Source organism: Lepidochelys kempii, chromosome 6 (genome assembly GCF_965140285.1).
Source record: "Lepidochelys kempii isolate rLepKem1 chromosome 6, rLepKem1.hap1, whole genome shotgun sequence".
NCBI classification, from domain to species: Eukaryota; Metazoa; Chordata; order Testudines; family Cheloniidae; genus Lepidochelys; species Lepidochelys kempii.
Genome location: NC_136385.1, coordinates 116,161,230 through 116,184,165, shown reverse-complemented (window position 1 = coordinate 116,184,165; position 22,936 = coordinate 116,161,230). Strand labels below are relative to the sequence as shown.

Sequence of the window (22,936 nt, the reverse complement as noted above, 5' to 3'; positions counted from 1 at the left end):
TGCACACTGGTCAGATCAGGCCTTGCATATGCATACTGGTCAGATCAGGCCTTATGCAGCTGAATGCCTAGCTTCCACTGGTTTGTGAAATCACTCTGAGCAATTAGGCAGTCTGCAGCAATGCACATGCTCAGAGGCAGAACTATAGGGACCTCAGGACCTCTGACTCTGGAAACAGACTCAGAGCAAGTTTAGGTGCTTACAGGCTTCAACAGGAGTTTTATGGATTTCAGTAGAGCCAAAACTGGGACTTAAGTGCCTATTTTAGGCACTTAAGTCTGCGGTTTATGTGCCTAAGTACTTTTGTAGATCCCACCCTTAAAGATTTAAAAAAAGAAAAAAAAAAAAAAAAAAGGTCATACCCTGCTGCCTTTGAAACACATTCAAGGTCACTGGGAAGCTGTAGTAGATCTGCGTGGTTTTTTTCGATTTCCTAAAATGTAAGTGAAATTTGTTTATTTTGTATAGTGCATTTCCTTACTCATGTGGGCACCGAGACGCTTAATTTTAAAAAGTGAGAACTAAGAAAGTACGGTTTACAGGTATTGTGGTAAGTTTAGCCCTGTTATTACTCCATTGACTTAAATAGTCTCATACACATTGTACACGTGGGGAGTATCAGTTTATCTGACTCTACTATGTTGAAATCTGATAATTGGTATATATAGGGTAAATGCTGCATCTTATAGTAAGTGCTACATGCTAGACCCTCCACATACCTAACAAGAAACTCTTCTTGAAACAGATTCTTGGGCAGGGCCAAAATGCACAGAAGTCAAATCAGAGGTGTGTGAGTAAAGTTTCCTTTGAATTGCTCTGACCCCAGTGTGTTCCTATAGATGCTCTCCATTTACACTGTGTCGACAAAGCAACCTGATGACTGTGCTGATTTGCGCTGGCCTATTACACCTACAAGGGGACAAAAAAATACAACCCAGGAATGGCATGGCAAAGGAAACATCCTGAAGACACCTTTCTTCTAACCACACCCCCTTTTCCTGCCTTGCCAGCACCAGAGAGAATGCGGGCCAAACAAGCCTCTGTTCCAGCTCTACACCACTTGCAGAATCACCTTTTACTGGGGTGGTGCTCGCCAGGGTTTGTGGCCAACGTACACCAGCCGGCCTGTGCGATGCAAGAACCTGACCTCTTGTCTCTCACTAATAGAGGACAGAAAATTCATTTAATTTGGCAGATTGGCCCAGCATGGGAATAGCATGAATGAAGGTGCAAAGATAGGAGGAGACAAAAGGAGCAGCTAGGAGATATTACATTAAAAAAGCTTTTATTAATGGAAATCATGCCTCCAAGAAAATTAAAAGTCTTTGGCTGGGTGAACAAGCATGTGGTCACGGGTGATCCAGTGGATATAGTGTACTTAGACTTTCAGAAAGCCTTGACAAGGTCTCACACCAAAGGGTCTCAAGCAAATTAAGCACTAATGGGATAAGAGGGAAGGTCCTCTCATGTGTCAGTAACTGGTTAAAAGATAGGAAACAAAGGGTAGGAATAAATCATCAGTTTTCAGAAAGTTATTAGCAGGGTCCCCCCACCCCAGGGATCTGTACTGGAAGCAAAGCTGTTCAACATTCTCATAAATGATCTGGGAAAAGGGGTAAAAAAGTGGCAAAATTTCCACATGATACAAAATTACTCAAGATAGTTAAGTCCAAAGCTGACTATGGAGAATTATCAAGGGATCTTACAAAACTGTGTGACTGGGCAATCAAACGGCAGATGAAATTCAAAGCTGATAAATGCAAAGTAATGCATAGTGGCAAACATAATCCCAACTATACATACAGAATGATGGAGTCTAAATTAGCTGTTACCACTCAAGAAAGAGATCTTGGAGTCATTGTGGTGGTTCTCTGAAAACATCCGCTCAATGTGCAGCAGCAGTCGAAAAAGCTAACAATGTTGGGAACCATTAGGAAAGGGATAGAAAATAAGAAAAGATCATAAAACCACTATATAAATCTATGACACACCCATGCCTTGAATGCTGTGGGCCGTTTTGGTCACCCCATCTCAACAACAACCACAGAGATATTGGAATTGGAAAAGGTACAGAGAAGGGCAACAAAAATGTTTAAGGGCATGGAACAGCTTCCATATGAAGAGAGTTTAAAAACCTGGGTCTGTTCGGATAAGAAAAAGGGAGACGACTAAGGGCAGTGGCAGATTAGCCATTGGGCCAATGGGGCCTGTGCCCAGGCACCCCGGCCAATTGGGGCCCCCCAGAAAAATGGGTGCACCCGCACCTGACAGCTCCACCCATCCGGCACTCCTGCCGGGGAGCAGGATTGAGACATGGGGGCTTGCCTCACTCCAGCCATCCACTGGCACTGCTGCCAGGGAGCAGGTTTGAGGGATGGGGGCTTGCCTAACTTCACCCACCCAGTGCTCCAGCCGGGGAGTGGGATCGGGGCACAGGGGCTTGCTCCATCTGCCCATCTGGCACTCCTGCAAGCCTCCACTCCCCAGCAGGAGCGCGTGGGGGGAGGGGGAGCGACTGCAAGTGGAAGGGGTGGGAAGGGGTCCCCACTTGCTCTGGCTTAGGGGCCCCACAAAACCCTAATCCACCCCTGACTAAGGGGCAATATTTTAAGAGGTCTACAAAATCATGAATGGGTGCAGAAAGTGTTATTTACCCCTTCACATGAAAACCATGGGTCACCCAATTAAATTAATAGGCAGCAGGTTTAAAACAAACAAGGAAGTACCTCATCACACAGCGTACAGTCAACCTGTAGAACTCATTGCTAGGGGATGTTGTGAAGTGGGTTCATAAAAGAACTAGATAAGTTCATGGAGGATGGGTCCATCAATGGCTATTAGCCAATATGGTCAGGGATGCAACCCTATGTTCCGGTATGTCCCCAAGCCTCTGACTACCAGAAGCTGGCATTGGACAACAGAGGCTGGGTCACTTGATAAATTCCCCTGTTCTGTTAATTCCCTCTGAAGTATCTGGCACTGGCCACTGTCAGACAACAGCATTCTGGGCTAGATAGTCTGACTCAGTATGGCCATTTATACGTTAAGTCAAGAACAGGACCTCGGTATAATTTAGACGGCATTGTATATGGATCTGATCCTGTCCTCACTGATATCAATGGCAAAGCTCCCACTGTCTTCAACAGGTACAGGGGCAGATCTTAAAATGTAAATGAGGTACATTTTAAATTAGAGCACATTAACATTAGCTGAATGTACGTCTGGAAATATGTTACATGCAAGACTAACTTCCCAGTAAGAAACTGCAGCGGTACCTCCAAAATATGGTGGAGCAGAGTAATATGAGTTTGGTTTGCTTTGGTTTCAGTTAGTTTGAGCAAAGCGTTAATTTTAAAACCACCAGCATCTCCAGTGTGACGCCCCTAAAAAAGATAGATAAAATAAAATAAAATCCTTGTTTCAGCTTAAAATAAAGCAAGCTTCATTATTCAATTTTTGTTATTTTTATTTTATACATACACAGGAAACTGGATTGAAATGATATTTTACCATCTATAAAAATGTAATGATTTTAAAAAGCCTTACTTACATAGTTCAGAAAATTTCCAACTTTAAGAATCAACTGACAGAAAATGGGCAGCCGGTGACTGGTAAGAAGAGCTAAAAAAATTAAAATGGATGATTTAAATAAATTCAGTGAAGACCTGGAAATTGGATTTTCCTGAAGTTTAAATAGGGCTTGCCCCAAGGTCTTTTCTCAGAGTAGGCAGGGCCAGTATTTTTATGGCTTTGGAAACATGCCAGGCATAGGATTTGTTTGTCCAGTACAAATTAGAAACAGGAATAAATAACTTGAATAAAAATGGCCCAAGTAGGCTTGGACTGTATAGTTATGTGGAAAGTTGATCTTCCCTTTACGTTTAGAATATGTCTATGTATAAATTGATCAATAGTAGGAAGAACTGCTTGAACAATTTCTGAAGTGGATCAGGCCAAAAGGGTCATCATCAGGTGTTTTGCTGTGCATGTTCCCAATGGTTAAAAAAAAAAAAAAAAAAAAAAAAAAAGGTACACACAAAAATAAGCCTAGATTAAAACAAAAAACAAGTGGTCTATATGTAGAATTTGGGACCTTCCCCCTCACTAGTGGAGATCTTTGGTAGGGAGTTAGTCAGCACATCTATATTTTACTCACAATCTGCTAGAAGCATTCCCCCATTCTGTGTGTTCCGTCTCACAGCTGAACTGTACAAATTGCAGTTCTGCATCAAATATTCCAGAAATGGGAAATCTGTGGCTAGTGCTCCCACAGAGCTTCCTGTTCAGATAATGAAGAGACTCATCCAGTCTAGGTTGTAGGTGTCATTTCATTTCAACTAACAGCGAGTTTTCACTTGGCTCTGAGCCCAAAGCAGTGATACAATTGCATCCCTCTTACTTTCACAGGCTCTCCTGATCATGTGTGCTTCAGGCCATAGCAAATCCAATAGACTGCTTGTCTCTTCACATAACAGCATACATTCAATTCGCAACTGGTAGCTAAAAGAGAAAGTCAATGCAAGAAATAAGCTGAAGCATGTCTAGCATGACAGCAACATGTTGCTGAAGACCAGCGCAAGTATTATCTTGTTCTCTTAATGCCACCACGTGAGATATTTCCCTCATTGGATTAGATTACAAATAAATCAAACCTTCTGAGACATTTAGACAAGTGTCCTATAAACACGCCCCATAGCACCAGAACACCCACGTAGGCAACATCATATTGCAACCTACGCAAGAAAAACACATCATTGCAATTATGGTAATAAAATAATAATACCTAGCACTTTCCATCAGTCGATCTCAAAGTGCTTTACAAATGGGGAAACTGAAGCATACGGAGGTGAAATGACTAGCCCAAGGTCACCCAGAAGGCAAGTGGCAGAGATGGGAATAGAACTCATGTTTCCCGAGACCCAGTCCACTAAACCACACTGCTTCCTGTTATATAGCTTTGGCTGGGGTTTGTACTTCTCCTCTTAAATGAGAGGCAGTATTTGCCTGCATGGAAATCCTGAATCTTTCTCAGTGATGCACAATGATCCACAGTAATGTATACAAATGTTAGAATAGCCAAGAAAGCATTTTAAAAAGGGTTATTTTAAAGCAATAAATGCAGTTTGAGACAGATATAAATTTCTACAGCATTTTGCAGAATGTTAAAAACAGTCTCTCTGTGGATGCAGAATAGTCAAACCTTCGGATTTTTTGTAGAATACGACTACAATTTACATGTCACAGTGTTCTCATAAATAGTACAAAGATGATTGTACGTTTGCCAGTCTGCCCAGTTAATTCAGGAAGGTTGCTCCTCTGGTCAAATACTGTCTGGCACATACATAATCCACTATTTAGTGTTTATTATGTGACGCCTGACAGTGGCTGGTGCACAGAAGAAAGGAGTCTATTACAGCTGCAAATAGAGGAGTTGCTACTTAAGATTAAGCAGGAGAGGCACAGGCATCTAGTGTTGTGGGTTTAGTCCCCAGGGAGGATCCCTGTTGTGAGAGAGAACTCACACACACACACACACACGTTGAAATCAGTGAAGATTTCCCTTACCTAGCAATCCCAAGGAGGAGGAGATAAAATTGGTCTGCATTTGCTAGTTTTGCTTTTTCTTTGCAGGATTTCAGGCTCTCTATCTAACAAGGAATAAATCCGTTAACACTAATAATTGCATTTGGTAATTGCATTCCATACTCACACAGGGCCCACTTTTCAAAAGCGACCGCCTAATGCTGCACATGTCAATGAGTATTTACATGGACAAGGTGGGCAACTGGGCATCCAAGGACTGTTTTGTGAGTGCAAATTCATAGATGGTCTCCGCTCTAAAGAGCTTACAATCTTTTTGTTCTGTGTTTGTATGGCACCCAGCACAACGGGGTCCTCTTCTGTGACCTGGTGCGGGGGGAGGGGTCGGGGGGGGTCTGAGGATCTATCACCAGACAAATGAATATTAATATACACCCAAGTTAGGCAGCCACTTCTGAACTTAAAAGTTTCCTCCTTATACATCTGGAAATCTGGCTTCTTTAGAGAAGCCTATATATGTTAACACAGTAGTTTTTAACTTGTGGTCCATGAACCCCTGGGGGTCTGCAGACTATGTCTAAGGGGTCATTACCAAAGAACAAAAGTTTTCAACCTGTGGTCTGCAGACTATGTCTAAGATTCCCAAAGAGGTCTGCACCTCCATTCAAAAAATTTTAGGGGTCTGCAAATGAAAAAAGGTTGAAAACCACTGTGCTAACATATTTTAACATTAGACTACCACCCAGCCAATTTAAAAGGACCACTGTGCTAAACCCAGTGTTTAAAATGATATCCACTCTGAATCTCCCAACGTGATGTTGTCTAATCTTTGTCTCAGTGCCAGATCCTGCAATCAGCTCCAGATGGGAAGACACATTACCTCTTAGAGCACCCTTGGATCCAGTTGCAGAATCTGTCCCATACAATGTGAGCTCTTAAGAGCTGGGACTGGGATTTCGTCTGTATTTTAAACAGAACCAGACACGTCTACAGTGTGCAAGAATGAATAAATAGTGTCAATACCTCATGCTTTTCAGGCAGTAGCTTAATCAGCTGCTTCAGAGTGTCAGCATCAAACTTGGTCCTGTCCCCTTTCTTAATCATGTCAGCAACCTCCTCATTCGAGCTGCAGGAAAGACTTAAAAGCTGCAGGAGAACTAGGAGTAACATGCCAAATATAAGAGGAACTGATTCTGCAGCTAACATTGCATCAGTAATGGATCACGGTCAAGTGGAAGTTACTGCTTTTTCCCCTCTACTGTGTTTACCTACTTTTATTTCTAGGATCGTAGGTGTGCTAGAAAAATAGGATGATACGAAGAGAGAAACTGTCAAGACAGGTTAGAAACAATTTTTTTTTTTTAAAAAAGGAGAGAGAGAGAGAAAGGAAGAATTGTTCATCTGCAGCTCCTACTATCACTCAGTCACATGCAGATACAGGCTCGACAAGCAGCCCATAGTCACCTCAAATGACGTCTATTCACTGGAACCATTCCTAAAGTTACTTAATGAGCCTTATGACCATCCATTTTTTCAGCTTGTGCAAAAGGCAAACCTTCCATTTATCCATATCCCTTAGATTATTAAAATGGGAAGAATTTTAGAAGCCTAATGTAGTTGTCGCTATTTATTTATGTTTCTTGGCAACATTTTGAACTTCATTTGGCTTGCACACTGAACCAAAAAAGCTCCGTTTTTAGTTTGGTTGAGTTTCCAGTATCATAGGGAAAGATTCTAATCCCCCCAGCTTCCTCCTCTCTCCTTCGTCCCTCCCGCCCCACCTTTCAGAGAAGTCAAAGCAAAAGACAACTCTCTTCCTGCCGTAATGAAGACATGTCACTAGTTTGGGATGGGCGCATATCAGAATGTTTTATCCGAACCCCCTCATGACCTCTCCCTGCTGTCCCAAACTTGGTGAAACAAGATACATTTGACATGAATCAAAAAGATTCTGGTGTTGGTTCTGCAAACTCACAGCTGCTATACTAACTGGGATGGAGCATGACCACCAAGCTGAGAGCAGAGGAGGTCACGCTTACATGGATCTCGTCACTCACAAATGGAAGGACAGGCTCAGCCAGCTTTGCAACACCATTCCAATCTCTCTCTGATCCCATGTGGGCCTCTCTCTACATTTAGGGGTCCATACAGAGGGAGGAAGCAGTGACTGGATGGGCTACATACCATTCTCTCCATCCTTCCGCCCCTATATCCCACACAGAAAGCAGCATTTATACTAAGTTAGTACAGGCTGGGGCTGACCTATCTTTTCCGGGACATTCCTTCCAAGGTATGGATTTCCTCTTAAAGGTGGGTCCTGGAGCAGCCATGCCCAGGCAGGAGTACATGGCAGTGTGGCTCCAGTGGAGATGTCCTGTTACATGGTGGTTATGTGCGTGTGGGGGGAGAAAGTACACCTTCACCATGTGATCATGTGAGGAAATCTCTGTGGAAGAGATTTGGCCAAGGTCCTGCTGCGATCTCTTCCCCTTCGCGCCATCCCATGGGCTAATTCAGCCCATGAATTTGACAACATTATTAATTAGTAGGGTATTTTCCTCTTGAAAGAAAAGATGACTCAAGACACTGACTATATTTTGGGTCTAAATTACTTGAAGTGTTTCTTTAAATTATTGAATGGATTTAGAACTTCCAATCAGGAATCTCCATGCACATTTGATGTCAGCAAGTAACATTTATGTCACTAATGCCCAGCAGATGCACCAATCTGAAAGATTCCTTTGTTATTATGTACCAATATTCCTTGTCTGGAGGCTTAGCCCATTCACCCTTAGGTCCTATAGCACAATCTGGGACTTGGTCCAGGAATATATTGCCAGGTATATCTTACGGTTTTAAAAGAAAACACTTTTTGACTCCCTATTAAAGATATTTTAGATCTGCTAAAATATTTCTGTTGAATTGATTTGCATGCCATTATTGTATTTTATTCAAACAATGAGGTACTCATCAAATCTTACCATTTAAATTGCTTCAAAAATATGTTCAAGAGAAGGCTTTTCTTCATATCTATAAATGTGATCTGTGTTAAAAAACGCAATCAGATGAGAAGAAACATTTTCCTTTTTTTAATAAAATCTAGGCAAGGGCTTTTTGATTTTAGCGTATCAGGTTTATATTACTTAGATGGCACTTTTCATAAGTTAAGCTCAAAGCAATTCACAAAGGAGTGCAAGTATCATCTCCTGCTTATAGCTAGAGAAACTGAGGCACAGAAAGGTGAAGTCATTTGTCCAAAGACTATAAGGCGGCAGAGTACCCTAGTGTGCCTGATTTCCACCCACTACCCACCCACAAGACTGCATCTAACCTTCACTGGCGCTGATGAAATATTGTTTACTGTAAAGCTGTCATTCATGTACCCTAAAAGCATAAGCCACATGCTATCAAAGGCATGGGGAGGGAATATATCCCTGGCGTCTTACTGCATTATGAAAGGCTAATAAGAATAAAGAGTCAACTATGGTATAAAAATACAGGAGACAACCAAAAATAAAAGTCTTTCATTTTAAGAAAGCCATTTCCATGATCTTTGCCATAGCCAGAAGTGAGGCATGCTCAAGTACCTCTTTTGGTTCCTTTATTTTGGGTACTGCTGTCTCCTTGGGGCTTGTTTGTGAAACACAGAAGAGTTGCTCTATGCTTGTGTAATCAGGCTCTATAACGTCATCGCTGCTGCTGGTCACTGAAGCCCACATGGAGCGACTTTCTGAAAAAGATAAGGTAATAAGACTGGGACTACAGAGACATCTAAAAACTCAGCATATCGTGTTCAAAGCAATACTACTTACTAGAAGGGAAACACTGGGAAATTATCAGAGTGGCAGTTCCCACAGACAATATCCCAAAAGTTTGAAGGCGAATTAAATCAGGAAAACTACAGCCATTTGTAATTAAATGAACTGAAGACAGCAGCCGAGCTAAATGGATTCTACTAACCTCTGTTTACTCTAGCTGATCAGCTACATATTGCAGAATAGCAGTGTGCACACACGGGACATTGAGCTCAAATTAGATTAACATCTCTGCCTAAAATACTTAAGGACTCCCAAGGCTGCATAAACAATCCTGGAAATGGGTTGGTGACTGATGTTTTCTGGCAGTGCGAGATCTGTTTTGCTGCTTCCATCAAAGACAATATCAGAACACCAGTTTAAAAAAAAAAACAAAAAAACCCAACACCACAAATTGGTGAAGTTCATTGCTAAAGCATTATTGTGCTCTTTAACTGAATTTATAGTACACTGAATTAGTAAAGTCTCTGTATTAACCCTATTTTATGGATGAGATACTGAGGCGGGGGGGTGGGGGGGGCAGGGGCGTTGAGTGACATGTCAAAGTGTTCTCACTTAGCTGAACCGGAAACAGAATACAGATTTTATGACTCCCAGTCCTGTGCTTCTCCCACAAGGCCTCTGACTCAAGCAAATATTTCTACTAACTAAAAGCCCAGTTTCTCAAGCCCCACCGTGCAGTGGGATGCTTGCTTCCAGGCAGAGGGGGACTCAGAACAGGCGTAAGGAGCCACCCATATGAAGCAGCTTGCAGTGATCAGGGCCTAACCTTTGGTGGTGACATTTTTCTTAAAGAGTGGTAAAGTAAGTACATGAATGCAGCATTACAAGCCCCTACCTCTCACCACATCCAAGGGAAGCTTCTGCCAGTCAAACGGCTTCATTCGTAAAGTTGGTGTCTTTGCCTTCTTAGGACAAGGCTGGTTTTCATGTCCAGAAGAAGCACCATCACATGCAGCATTAGTGCATGATGGGGGATAAGAGGGTGGCATGGGTCCCATACTTCGCCCAATACAAGGCCACAGAGGGAGTGGCGGGGGCAGGAGGGATGGTGGCAGAGCAGGAAGTGGAGGCGCACACTGCCTTGGCAGTGCTGAAGAGGCCAGTAGCTGGGAAGATAGAGAGTTCTCTGAAGTTCTTAGTGGCTGCCGTGAAAGGGTTGGTGTTTCTGGAGGGCAGATATTTGTAGCAGTGTTCTGATCTGCACTGAGGGACTCCTCTTCTAAGTCCATGTCAACTTGAACACACTTGTTCACTTTTTGCACCAATCTCTTTTGTGCCATTTTGTTACTATTTGGACATTTCTTGTGTGCTGGAAGTCCCTCCATGGCTTCCTCAATACTGTTTTCTTATTCTACAAAATAATAAGGCCTATGGATTAGCAAAATTCTCCAGTACTGACAGTTAGTGCAAAATTCCATCTGGAAATACAAAAGGATCAGGCCTCACTTGAAATATTTCACCTGGTGATGTTTAAATCTGCTTTGCACAAGCAAATTCTATTTTAAACATGGTTTTAACATGTCCATGTCAGGGAATAATCCAGCATCAATAAGAGCAAAGCCCAGACCACAAACCCATGCACTGTCTCCACTGTATCCCCACCCTTGCAACAAGAAGCAGGTACTAGCTAATGGGAAACAATCACTCTACTTCCCTTGTTGCTCTCTTTCCCTATCACTCATACATTCATTAGACTGTTTTACCTACTTCAAAGACTGAGAGGAAGCCAGTCTCAGCCACTTCTCTCTTCCCAGAGTCATTCACCTGTGAGGAAAAAGATCAGACAGAAATCTGATGGAACCCAGGGGAAGCCACACCTAGAATGAGTCACCCAGGCCTGAGATCCAAGGATCCTAAGTATTGCCACTGAAATTACTTAGATTTCAGAAATGAGAAGCCCCTGAAAGAAGCTGTAGGTAATATGAGTTAATAGTCTACACCTGGGGATAGCCCAGGGTTATTTGACTGGGCTGGCTCATTGCCCTAGAAGCCTACACATGGCATGAGTAAACTGCAGATGAGCTTGAAAATTAGCCATTTATTCCTACTTTTTGTTTTTTCTCTCAACCAATTTTTAACCCAGGATAGATCTTTACCTCTCACCCTGCAATTGATTAGTTTCCTTCATAGCCTCTTGCATGGGATCTCCTCAAAGGCTTTTTGAAAGTTCAGCTAAATCATATCCAGTGGTTTTCCCTCATTCACTACTCTATGGATTCTCCCAGAGAACATTAATAGGTTGGAGAGGCATCGTTCTCCTTTATAGTAGCCACGCGGATCCAACCACATCACAACACATTCCTCAGTGTTTCAAAGAGGTGGTTGTGTCAGTATGCCTTAAAAACTACAACTGTCAACAGGCCAGAAAATATTACTGTTTCCTACACTCAGTGACTAGCTAATTAGCAACATAGTGGCTAAGGTTGGAGAAATGAACGAGGCTAGTGCAGCTTTAAACAGGGGTCCCAATCCAGAAAACTCGCATACACATGCCTAGCTTTATACGAGTGAGTAGTCCCATTGAATTCAGTGGAATTTCTCACAGGCATAAATGTTTGCAAGCTCAGGTTCAAGTTCTGAATGCCTGGTCAAATGAAGTCCCTGTGAACTTCCCCCCACCATATTTTATTGGAAGTGTGGAATGAATGGGAAGATTATCAGAAGGATCCCTTGCTAGCAAGACAATTGCAAGGAAGAACCTGATATAGGAGCTAGTTAGGAGAAGTTGCAGAGATGGACAAATTGAAAGAGGTCTCGGAGAAACCAGCAGCCCTTTGTGCCCCCATGGATTGTAGGACTAGGACCTAATTTCTCACTGCTTATATCACGGTGGTCTCCCAGACCACGTGGTCCAATCCTTTAGTAATGATTTTTTTTAAAGTGGCATCCATTTCTGTGACTAGCATAAAGTAAATGTCATTTCACACTTTCCATTACCACTACCACTGATCAAAAAGCTGCGAGGACGCCTGGGAAAGGAAGTTTGCTGACACCTTAAACTTCTGTGAAAGATACTAGCTTATGCATCTGAAGAAGTGGATTTTTTTACCCATGAAAGCTTATGCCCAAATAAATTTGTTAGTCTCTAAGATGCCACCGGATTCCTCATTGTTTTTGTGGATACAGACTAACACGGCTACCCCTCTGATACTAGTCTATGAGATCAATATCTAAAGGACATTTTGCTTTTGAAAACCCTATGGGCTTATTGTTATATCATTTGGTCTACATGGGGTACTAATAATATCTGATCAGACAATAGACTTACCCACGGAGATGTAAGGCAGTCTACCACATCTAAACAATAATACTGTTCTTATATAAGCCTTTCCTCCATATATCTCAAACCATTGTACAAGAGATGGCTGAGTAACATTAATTTCTTTTCATAGATGGGGAAAATAGACAGAAAGATAAGTGGCTTACTTGAGGTGGCAGAATGGAAGTAGACTTCTGGTCTCCTGGCTCCCAGTCTAGTGGCCTATCCACTGATCCCTGTTGCCTCCCTCACCTAAAGAACATAGCTGTCTCAATGGGAGACTGGAGGGAATATATGAAACAACGTTATAGCTATCTAGCAGAACATTTGAGTGTCCCCCGTGGTAAGCCACTAACCTGAAAGTGGTGGAGAGACAAAGCCTACTGCCTTGCAAACATTCTGTGAAAAGATTTGGGAAGGCCACAGGTGGGGTAGGGAGAGGGCATTAAGAATTGCCTAAGACAAAAAAAAGAAAAAGAAAAAAGGTGTGGAGATGCTTCCTAGTTTCCTTGGCTACCTACTGACATTTTATAACAAACTTTACCATTCCTCTTCATCACTAACCTCAAGAGGAAAGCAGGTGGAAACACTGCCTATTGCACTTCAAATGGCAAGGAAGCAAAGACCTACAGACAGTGGGAAGACTTCTCTAAGGATTGCAGGTAAACATCTACTCCTTTAAATAATTTATGTAGCAGCAATAACAATGGCTCTGATCATGCACGGGCTTAACATACCTGTGAATAGCACCATTGACTTTAATGACACTATGAGTAGAGTTCTTCTCAGGCATGTTTGTTGGACTGAAGACTTAGTATTTATATAATGCTTTGTATTTCCAAAGTTCTGGATTAACATTAATGAATTAATTTGAAAAGTGATTTGCAAAGGGATACACAAAGTCAATGATAGAGTTAGGATTAGAACCCAGAAATTTACCGGTTCCTAGTCCTATACTACTGCACTAACAATTCTACAGTAACCCAAATCAACTCTCATCCTAAAAAGCCAGTACCTTTTATACTGATGACAATGTGTTCACTGATCTTATAATATCTTCACAGTAAACTTTGGAACAACGGCACCAAGGTTAAAAGAAAGTGGTAAAACTGTTGGCTTGTGGTTTTTAATCTTAATTTATGAACAAGATCTTTTCATTAGAAACCAGCAAAAGCATCAAATCAGTCAAAGTTACATTTGATTTAGGTATGAAATAGAATCATTTCAAAATTTAGTTTGGTTAAGATAGGCAACAGCTACAGACCTAAAATAGCAAATGAGCATTATTTATATCTGCTGTCTACTTGAAATCTCTCACCCTGACTTTCCATAATGATTTTTGTACAAATAATCACTAATGCTTTCCCAAAGGTAAAATAGATTTTGATTTCTTTTATTCAAGCAACTTAATGTATCCCCTTTAGGATCTTACAATCTTTGTATTAAAGTTGTGCAGATGTTTGTAATTACTCTAGCAGGGTAAGTGAGGATTTTATTACTGTGAACTATCTTAATGAGAAATAATCCTATTGGTGTTATAAGTGTTAAGACTAAAACGAGATGATAAATATCATATTAGAAATAATCATACTAAACTTCTAGTGCTTATGCGTTCTAATTATGCTATTGGTGGAATCAGTAATAGACTTAATTAGGAAGCTTTTTTTTTTCAGAGAACTGTTTTAAGTGATTACTGTAGGATTCTTATACAAGTAGAGCTACTTTTTTAAAAAAAACTGTTTAAATATGAATATAAATTATGTACACTTATAGTTAATATTCTTTGAATGATAAAGGGGTTTATAACAAAGTTCCACCATAGATTATACTTTAAGAACCTCTAGAGAAATCCATGCTGTTAGACAGTTTAAGAGTTTAGTATTATCATTTAAAGGGCACTTTAGCTTGCATTGCAGTTAGTGTCCAAATGAGCCCATGGGAATATTTAAAGAAAAGCTGCACAAGAAGATTCTTACTATTAGAATATCTGCATCTTTACATACAAAATCCACTATCTTCGAGCATTTAAGAGGAACCCTCATATCATTCTAATTAAATCATCTTAGCTATACCTTAATAAACAGAGCAAGGACTGGCTTGCTATAGAAACCTGTGAAAATGAACCAATTATCTCATGGAATGCAGGTGGCTAGCTAAGGAATGGTTTCAGAAAAACAGCCGTGTTAGTCTGTATTTGCAAAAAGAAAAGGAGTACTTGTGGCACCTTAGAGACTAACCAATTTATTTAAGCATAAGCTTTCGTGAGCTACAGCTCACTTCATCGGATGCATACTGTGGAAAATACAGAAGACGTTTTTATACACACAAACCATGAAAAAATGGGTGATTATCACTACAAAAGGTTTTCTCTCCCCCCACCCCACTCTCCTGCTGGTAATAGCTTATGTAACGTGATCACTCTCCTTATGTGTATGATAATCAAGGTGTGCCATTTCCAGCACAAATCCAGGGTTTAACAAGAACGTCTGGGGGGGAGGGGTAGGAAAAAACAAGGGGAAATAGGTTACCTTGCATAATGACTTAGCCACTCCCAGTCTCTATTCAAGCCTAAGTTAATTGAATCCAATTTGCAAATGAATTCCAATTCAGCAGTCTCTCACTGGAGTCTGGATTTGAAGTTTTTCTGTTGTAATATCACAACTTTCATGTCTGTAATCACGTGACCAGAGAGATTGAAGTGTTCTCCGACTGGTTTATGAATGTTATAATTCTTGACATCTGATTTGTGTCCATTTATTCTTTTACGCAGAGACTGTCCAGTTTGACCAATGTACATGGCAGAGGGGCATTGCTGGCACATGATGGCATATATCACATTGGTAGATGTGCAGGTGAACGAGCCTCTGATAGTGTGGCTGATGTTATTAGGCCCTGTGATGGTGTCCCCTGAATAGATAGGTGGGCAACGGGCTTTGTTGCAAGGCTAGGTTCCTGGGTTAGTGGTTCTGTTGTGTGGTATGTGGTTGCTGGTGAGTATTTGCTTCAGGTTGGGGGGCTGTCTGTAGGCAAGGACTGGCCTGTCTCCCAAGATTTGTGAGAGTGTTGGGTCATCCTTCAGGATAGGTTGTAGATCCTTGATAATGCGTTGGAGGGGTTTTAGTTGGGGACTGAAGGTGACGGCTAGCGGTGTTCTGTACAACACACACTTTGCTTCTCTACAAAAGAAAAAGGACACTAAACTTTCTAAACTACTACATGCCACAAGGGGCCACAGCAATGGTTCCCTCAACCCACCGAGCAATATTGTTAACCTATCCAACTATACTCTTAGCCCAGCAGAAGCAGCTGTCCTTTCTCGGGGCCTCTCCTTCTGCCCCTCCACCTCCACGAACATGATACAGTTCTGTGGTAACCTAGAATCCTATTTTCGACGTCTCCGACTCAAGGAATATTTCCAACACACCTCTGAACAACATACTAATCCACAGAGACCTCCCTACCAACACTACAAAAAGAAGGATTCTAGGTGGACTCCTCCTGAAGGTCGAGACAGCAGACTGGACTTCTACATAGAGTGCTTCCGCCGACATGCACGGGCTGAAATTGTGGAAAAGCAGCATCACTTGCCCCACAACCTCAGCCGTGCAGAACACAATGCCATCCACAGCCTCAGAAACAACTCTGACATCATAATCAAAAAGGCTGACAAAAGAGGTGCTGTTGTCATCATGAATAGGTCAGAATATGAACAAGAGGCTGCTCAGCAGCTCTCCAACACCACTTTCTACAAGCCACTACCCTCTGATCCCACTGAGAGTTACCAAAAGAAACTACAGCAGTTGCTCAAGAAACTCCCTGAAAAAGCACAAGATCAAATCCGCACAGACACACCCCTGGAACCCCGACCTGGGATTTTCTATCTACTACCCAAGATCCATTAACCTGGAAATCCTGGGAGCCCCATCATCTCAGGCATTGGCACCATGACAGCAGGATTGTCTGGTTATGTAGACTCCCTCCTCAGGCCCTATGCTACCAGCACTCCTAGCTACCTTCGAGACACCACTGACTTTCTGAGGAAACTACAATCCATCGGTGATCTTCCTGATAACACCATCCTGGCCACTATGGATGTAGAAGCCCTCTACACCAACATTACACACAAAGATGGACTACAAGCCATCAAGAACACTATCCCCGATAATGTCACGGCTAACCTGGTGGCTGAACTTTGTGACTTTGTCTTTACCCATAACTATTTTACATTTGGGGACAATGTATACCTTCAAATCAGCGGCACTGCTATGGGTACCCGCATGGCCCCACAGTATGCCAACATTTTTATGGCTGACTTAGAACAATGCTTCCTCAGCTCTTGTCCCCTAACACCCCTACTCTACTTGCGCTATATTGATGATATCTTCATCATCTGGACCCATGGAAAAGAAACTCTTGAGGAATTCCACCATGATTTCAACAATTTCCATCCCACCATCAACCTCAGCCTGGTCCAGTCCACACAAGAGATCCACTTCCTGGACACTACAGTGCTAATAAACGATGGTCACATAAACACCACCCTATACCGGAAACCCACTGACCGCTACTCCTACCTACATGCCTCCAGCTTTCACCCTGACCACACCACACGATCCATTGTCTACAGCCAAGCTCTGCAATACAACCTCATTTGCTCCAACCTCTCAAACAGAGACAAACACCTACAAGATCTCTATCAAGCATTCTTACAACTACAATACCCACCTGCAGAAGTGAAGAAACAGATTGATTGAGCCAGAAGAGTTCCAGGAAGTCACCTACTACAGGACAGGCCTAACAAAGAAAATAACAGAACGCCACTAGCCGTCACCTTCAGCCCCCAACTAAAACCCCTCCAACACATTATCAAGGATCTACAACCTATCCTGAAGGATGACCCAACACGCTCACAAATCTTGGGAGACAGGCCAGTCCTTGCCTACAGACAGCCCCCCAACCTGAAGCGAATACTCACCAGCAACCACATACCACACAACAGAACCACTAACCCAGGAACCTATCCTTGCAACAAAGCCCGTTGCCAACTGTGCCCACCTATCTATTCAGGGGACACCATCACAGGGCCTAATAACATCAGCCACACTATCAGAGGCTCGTTCACCTGCACATCTACCAATGTGATATATGCCATCATGTGCCAGCAATGCCCCTCTGCCATGTACATTGGTCAAACTGGACAGTCTCTACGTAAAAGAATAAATGGACACAAATCAGATGTCAAGAATTATAACATTCATAAACCAGTCGGAGAACACTTCAATCTCTCTGGTCACGCGATTACAGACATGAAAGTTGCGATATTACAACAGAAAAACTTTAAATCCAGACTCCAGTGAGAGACTGCTGAATTGGGAATTCATTTGCAAATTGGATACAATTAACTTAGGCTTGAATAGAGACTGGGAGTGGCTAAGTCATTATGCAAGGTAACCTATTTCCCCTTGTCCCCCCCCCACCCCCCCAGACATTCTTGTTAAACCCTGGATTTGTGCTGGAAATGGCCCACCTTGATTATTGTACACATTGTAAGGAGAGCGATCACTTTAGATAAGCTATTACCAACAGGAGAGTGGGTTTTTGTGGGGGGAGAAAACCTGGATTTGTGCTGGAAATGGCCCACCTTGATTAGCATACACATTGTAAGGAGAGTGATCACTTTACATAAGCTATTACCAGCAGGAGAGTGGGGTGGGGGGAGAGAAAACCTTTTGTAGTGATAATCACCCATTTTTTCATGGTTTGTGTGTATAAAAACGTCTTCTGTATTTTCCACAGTATGCATCCGATGAAGTGAGCTGTAGCTCACGAAAGCTTATGCTCAAATAAATTGGTTAGTAGCTAAGGAATAGCAATTATATTAGCATGCATAGAGGCAAGGAGCCAGAGCTTGACTGAAATAGGATATCCTAACTGAGATAATCCAGTTAAAGTAAATTTACCTACAACTGCCAATATCATGGCTATTTCTTTTCAATGCGCTGCTAAATTAACCTAATCCTAGGAGAGTTACTGATGTCTGTATGACAGAATGCAAGCTGTGTATCTCTTTCACATACATCTATTTTACCAATGGATTGAAAACATGTGATGTAGAAGCACACAATTTCCCCAAGTTAGAATTTAAATTCTTACTTTTTAAAAGGTTAGTTTTTTTTAAAAAGTTTGTTTTACCTCTAACTTCTGAGAGTCTTTGCACAGCTCAGTTTTCAGTTCCTAGAGTTGTTGAAGATAGGTAGCTACATAATCATGTCAGACCTCATTATCTGTAGTGGATATTTGAGAGCCCATTCATCTGCTGAATAGAGACACTTCAAAAACCTGACATTTCCTTTTTTGCAGACATACTAGCTCAGAAGCTTTATCTTAAAAGCTGATTTGAAAGTAAAGTGAATCCAAATGTATTAGTTTTAAATGTGAAATATATAACTATTGTAGGACTTAAATCAGTTTTTCTGGAAATGCAATAAAATGACTTGTTCATTAAGTAAATAGAAGCCAACTAAATATAAATATAAGATATATAAATAAACCAGACAGGAAGCTAATCAATCGCATATATAGCCGGTTTCCAATCATTGGAGAGTACATACTTCTGATTGTCTCACAATGAGCAACATTGTTACAATAGGTATTTAGTATTTTGCTTGTCTCAAGGATTTGGTAAAGCGATGTTAATTTTTCACAATGATTTAATTTAATGATTTCACAATTTTTTTGTCTTCCCATTCTTGTTTGAGATCTTTATAAAGATGTTCAAGAAAACCTTAAACACAGTTTTAAATGAAATCAGGGATCTTAATTCCTATCCAATAAGCAAACTATTTAACATCCTACCTTCAAGAGTCTTTTCTCTCAACAATGTCAGGAAAAGTTATATGGTCTTCAAGGATTCACTAGGCTCTGGTTTTGGAGAGGTTTTAAAGAGACAGCAGCAACTTTAAAGTTACACTTCCATTTGTGACTGTGCGCACATTATTATTGTTAGAACAATAAATTTGTATTAAGACACCAAAACAAGAGGAGCTGTGAATGGTGTTGTTTATTACCAATATTTTAAGTTACTCACCTATTTCTGATTTAGTTATCATAATGTCTAGGTTTTATGGGAGAAACTTGGAACAAGAAAAGGAGACAGAGGTAATGCTAACTTTTAGCATATCTGCTGTAATATTGTCTTTCCTTTTGTTGAGTGCTGCCTGTCTATAAGAGCCCTAATAAATTCAAGGTAATTGCTCATGATATACAGGCATTCAAGTTCTATTCTATACCATGTGTGAGCGATCATTCTTTGCTTCTCTGTTATATCAGCGCTGGATTAAATTAGAATCCATATTTAAAAACAAGTTTTTTTTTCCTTAAGGTCTGCCAGCTTTTCCATGATAATCCTGTTTTTTTTGTTAGTTTATTAATTAGCTATTTTAAAACCATTTCCTGTGGGAAACCTGCCTTGGCAAATATGCATGACCCTAATCCAGAATTATCACAGAGCTACTGTGTGCTGTAGAGTGTGAAAGATAAATCAAGAGTAGCACGTACATAATTCTGGGAGACCTGTCATATACCAATAAGGTAGCCTTGATACTGTGCACATTCATAAAGAACACTACAGTACTTAATGCTTGTGACAAAGAAGATTCTTCAGTAACTTCATTGGGGACTGTATGGCTCAGGGGCTTAGTGACAGATTGTAAACACTTCAATTTCTAGGATGGTTGCTGGACTCCAGACAGGTAGCGACTGAAGAGATTTACTATGTGTTTGCTATCGTGTGGCATATGTGAAAGGAATTTATGGTCTTTGTCCAGATCTCTGTGGACAGCCATACATGTCACAAAACCAGGCCTCTGTTATGCAGGAGGTCAGGCTTGATGATCATAATGACCCCTTATGACCTCACAATTTATTGAAAACCCACAATTCCAATTGGCACTCCCTGACACCCATGTTTGCAGAGAGGCCAAGGACCAAATATACATAAACTACCCTCTCGCCTTTATAAGTGTTAGGGTTGCTACAGCATGTCCATGAGATGGTTGGGAAAAACTTGAACCACTTGTACCTATGCTGTAGTTGCCTTGTGGATAGCAGAAGCCTTTATCTCCAGAGCTGGCTGCGTGGCAACTTCCACAAGAAATGCGCTCACTGAACATGGTAAAAACCCCACAACTTTTCATCCTTCCTCCTTTTCATTGGGTGTTACGTTCCTGTTGACTATTTTCAGGATTAAAGTACCTTCTTCAAAGGGCCTCTGGACTTGTGACAGCTACCAACTTTTCTGCAGCTCCTGCATCTGGTGCTAGTCATGTAAGTGGCAATACAAGTAGGGGAAAAGACACTGATGGAGTCCATTGGCCCTGTACAGAGTGTGGTACAATGAGTTTGCATAGTGAGTGCGGTCTCTGTCCTGCAAGGTACTGAGGCCCAGATCCTCAAAGGTATTTAGGGTCTTAACTTCCACTGATTTTACCCTAACCCAAAATTGTCAGAGAGGTACTGTATAACTGTGCACAATGCATCAAAGGGACACACTGATTTCAGTGGAAGTTAGGAGCTAAAATATCTAAATTGAGGATCAGGGCCTGAGTATCCAGTGATTTCAGGGGAGTGGGTCTAGCCTTATGTCTCAAAGTAAATCTGTGGGATCTGGAAAGAATGTAGCTAGAAGAACTGTAGATTCCCTTCATTATTCTTCTTGTCTCTGTGTGTGTGTGTGTGTATATGTGTTCATTCGTCACTATGGCAAAAGACTACCTAGTTCAGCTGTATTCATGACTTTCATTTTGTAATCATTCTATCGGACTTCTTAAATTGCCTTATCCTGTAGGTAAGCCCTAACCCACTCAAATCAGGCTACATTCCGAAATAAGTGTTTGACCTCTTTGAATGCTAAATAACTGCAAAGGGTTCTGCAAAAAGAAAAGAGGACTTGTGGCACCTTAGAGACTAACAAATTTATTTGAGCCTAAGCTTTTGTGAGCTACAGCGATGAAGTGAGCTGTAGCTCATGAAAGCTTATGCTCAAATAAATTTGTTAGTCTCTAAGGTGCCACAAGTACTCCTTTTCTTTTTGTGGATACAGACTAACATGGCTGCTACTCTGAAACCTGTAAAGGGTTCTCTTTGCCCAGAACTGGCTAAACCAGCCTTAATCAGTATGTAGGTGTTGTCAGCAAAAGATACCAAACTTCCAAGAGATACTGGTAAATATAGATAGCCATCCAACCAAGGGGGCTTAATAACTGTATTCAAACCAATTCAGTAGGGACTGACTGGATTATTATGGATGCCACGTAAGGGAAACAACAGTTCTCCCCTTCCCCCAATGTCTCCAAGTCCTGCAGGAGAAAATCTTCTCAGAACAGGTTTTGATGTATATCCTGGCTTGTCCTAGAAAATGAAACCTTGTCAGCCAGTGGTCCATCCTGGCTCTCCTCATCTGGGAGTGTATACAGGCCAAACTGTTCTGATAACTCTATAGGAAGCGTGTTTGAAATGAGAGAGCAACAGCTTGAAAACTTTTCTTTCAGTGGCATCAACCTGGTTGTCAATATGCCTCACTTTAGCATCTGGTTTAGTTCACTGTGGAGAAATCCTTTCAAGTCTACTCTAATTCCTGAAAGGCAATTGATCTAGCTTTGGGGTTACTGCTCCCCCCAGAGGCGGTAGTTTCCTGGCTCACTGTGGAGTTTTTCTCTCTTGTGGTTCAGCAAGGCAGCACTCGCCAAATGTTCAGTAGAATCCTGACACATGGTGTGCAAAGTTTTATCACCATCATAGCATTATTACATATTTTCTACTGGTTTTAAGCCCTGAGTGTCTGAGGTTGTCTCTTTGCAGGCTTTGGTCAATAAGTTCTCTAAGCCAGTTGAATTTTAAAGACGATGAGCTTTTGCCCACTTGGGCCCTAAGGCAGTGGCATCGTTAGGGAGTTTTGCTCTATTCTGTCTGGCTCTGCATGATGCAGTTTTACCCGCATTTTTACACAAGATTTTCATGGCAAACACTGTAAGGATTTAAGAGCCTACTGTGAGTTAGTTTGTGTACTAGTACTGATCAAAGTGTGTGTGAGTGTGTAATATATATGGATAGTGTGTCTGTGTGTGTGTATACACACCCACACACATGTATAATCACTCTCTATAGCTAGATATATCATGCACTATTATATACAGCTATGTGTGTATATAATTCTTTCATGTGCTGATCTGCTTGCAGAACGTTACAAGTGCTCGTCTTTGTTGGTCTTTAAACTCTGGTACCTTGTCTAGACCAGGAAAATTAGTACCCACTTTTTAAC

The 22,936-nt window shown here is 41.5% G+C and overlaps 1 protein-coding gene across 1 annotated transcript in view; it reads right to left on the bottom strand.

The window, feature by feature from the left end:
* Nucleotides 1–22,936, bottom strand: part of ADSS1 (adenylosuccinate synthase 1) — a 229,222-nt gene that overhangs the window by 54,839 nt on the left and 151,447 nt on the right. The window lies entirely within an intron of this gene.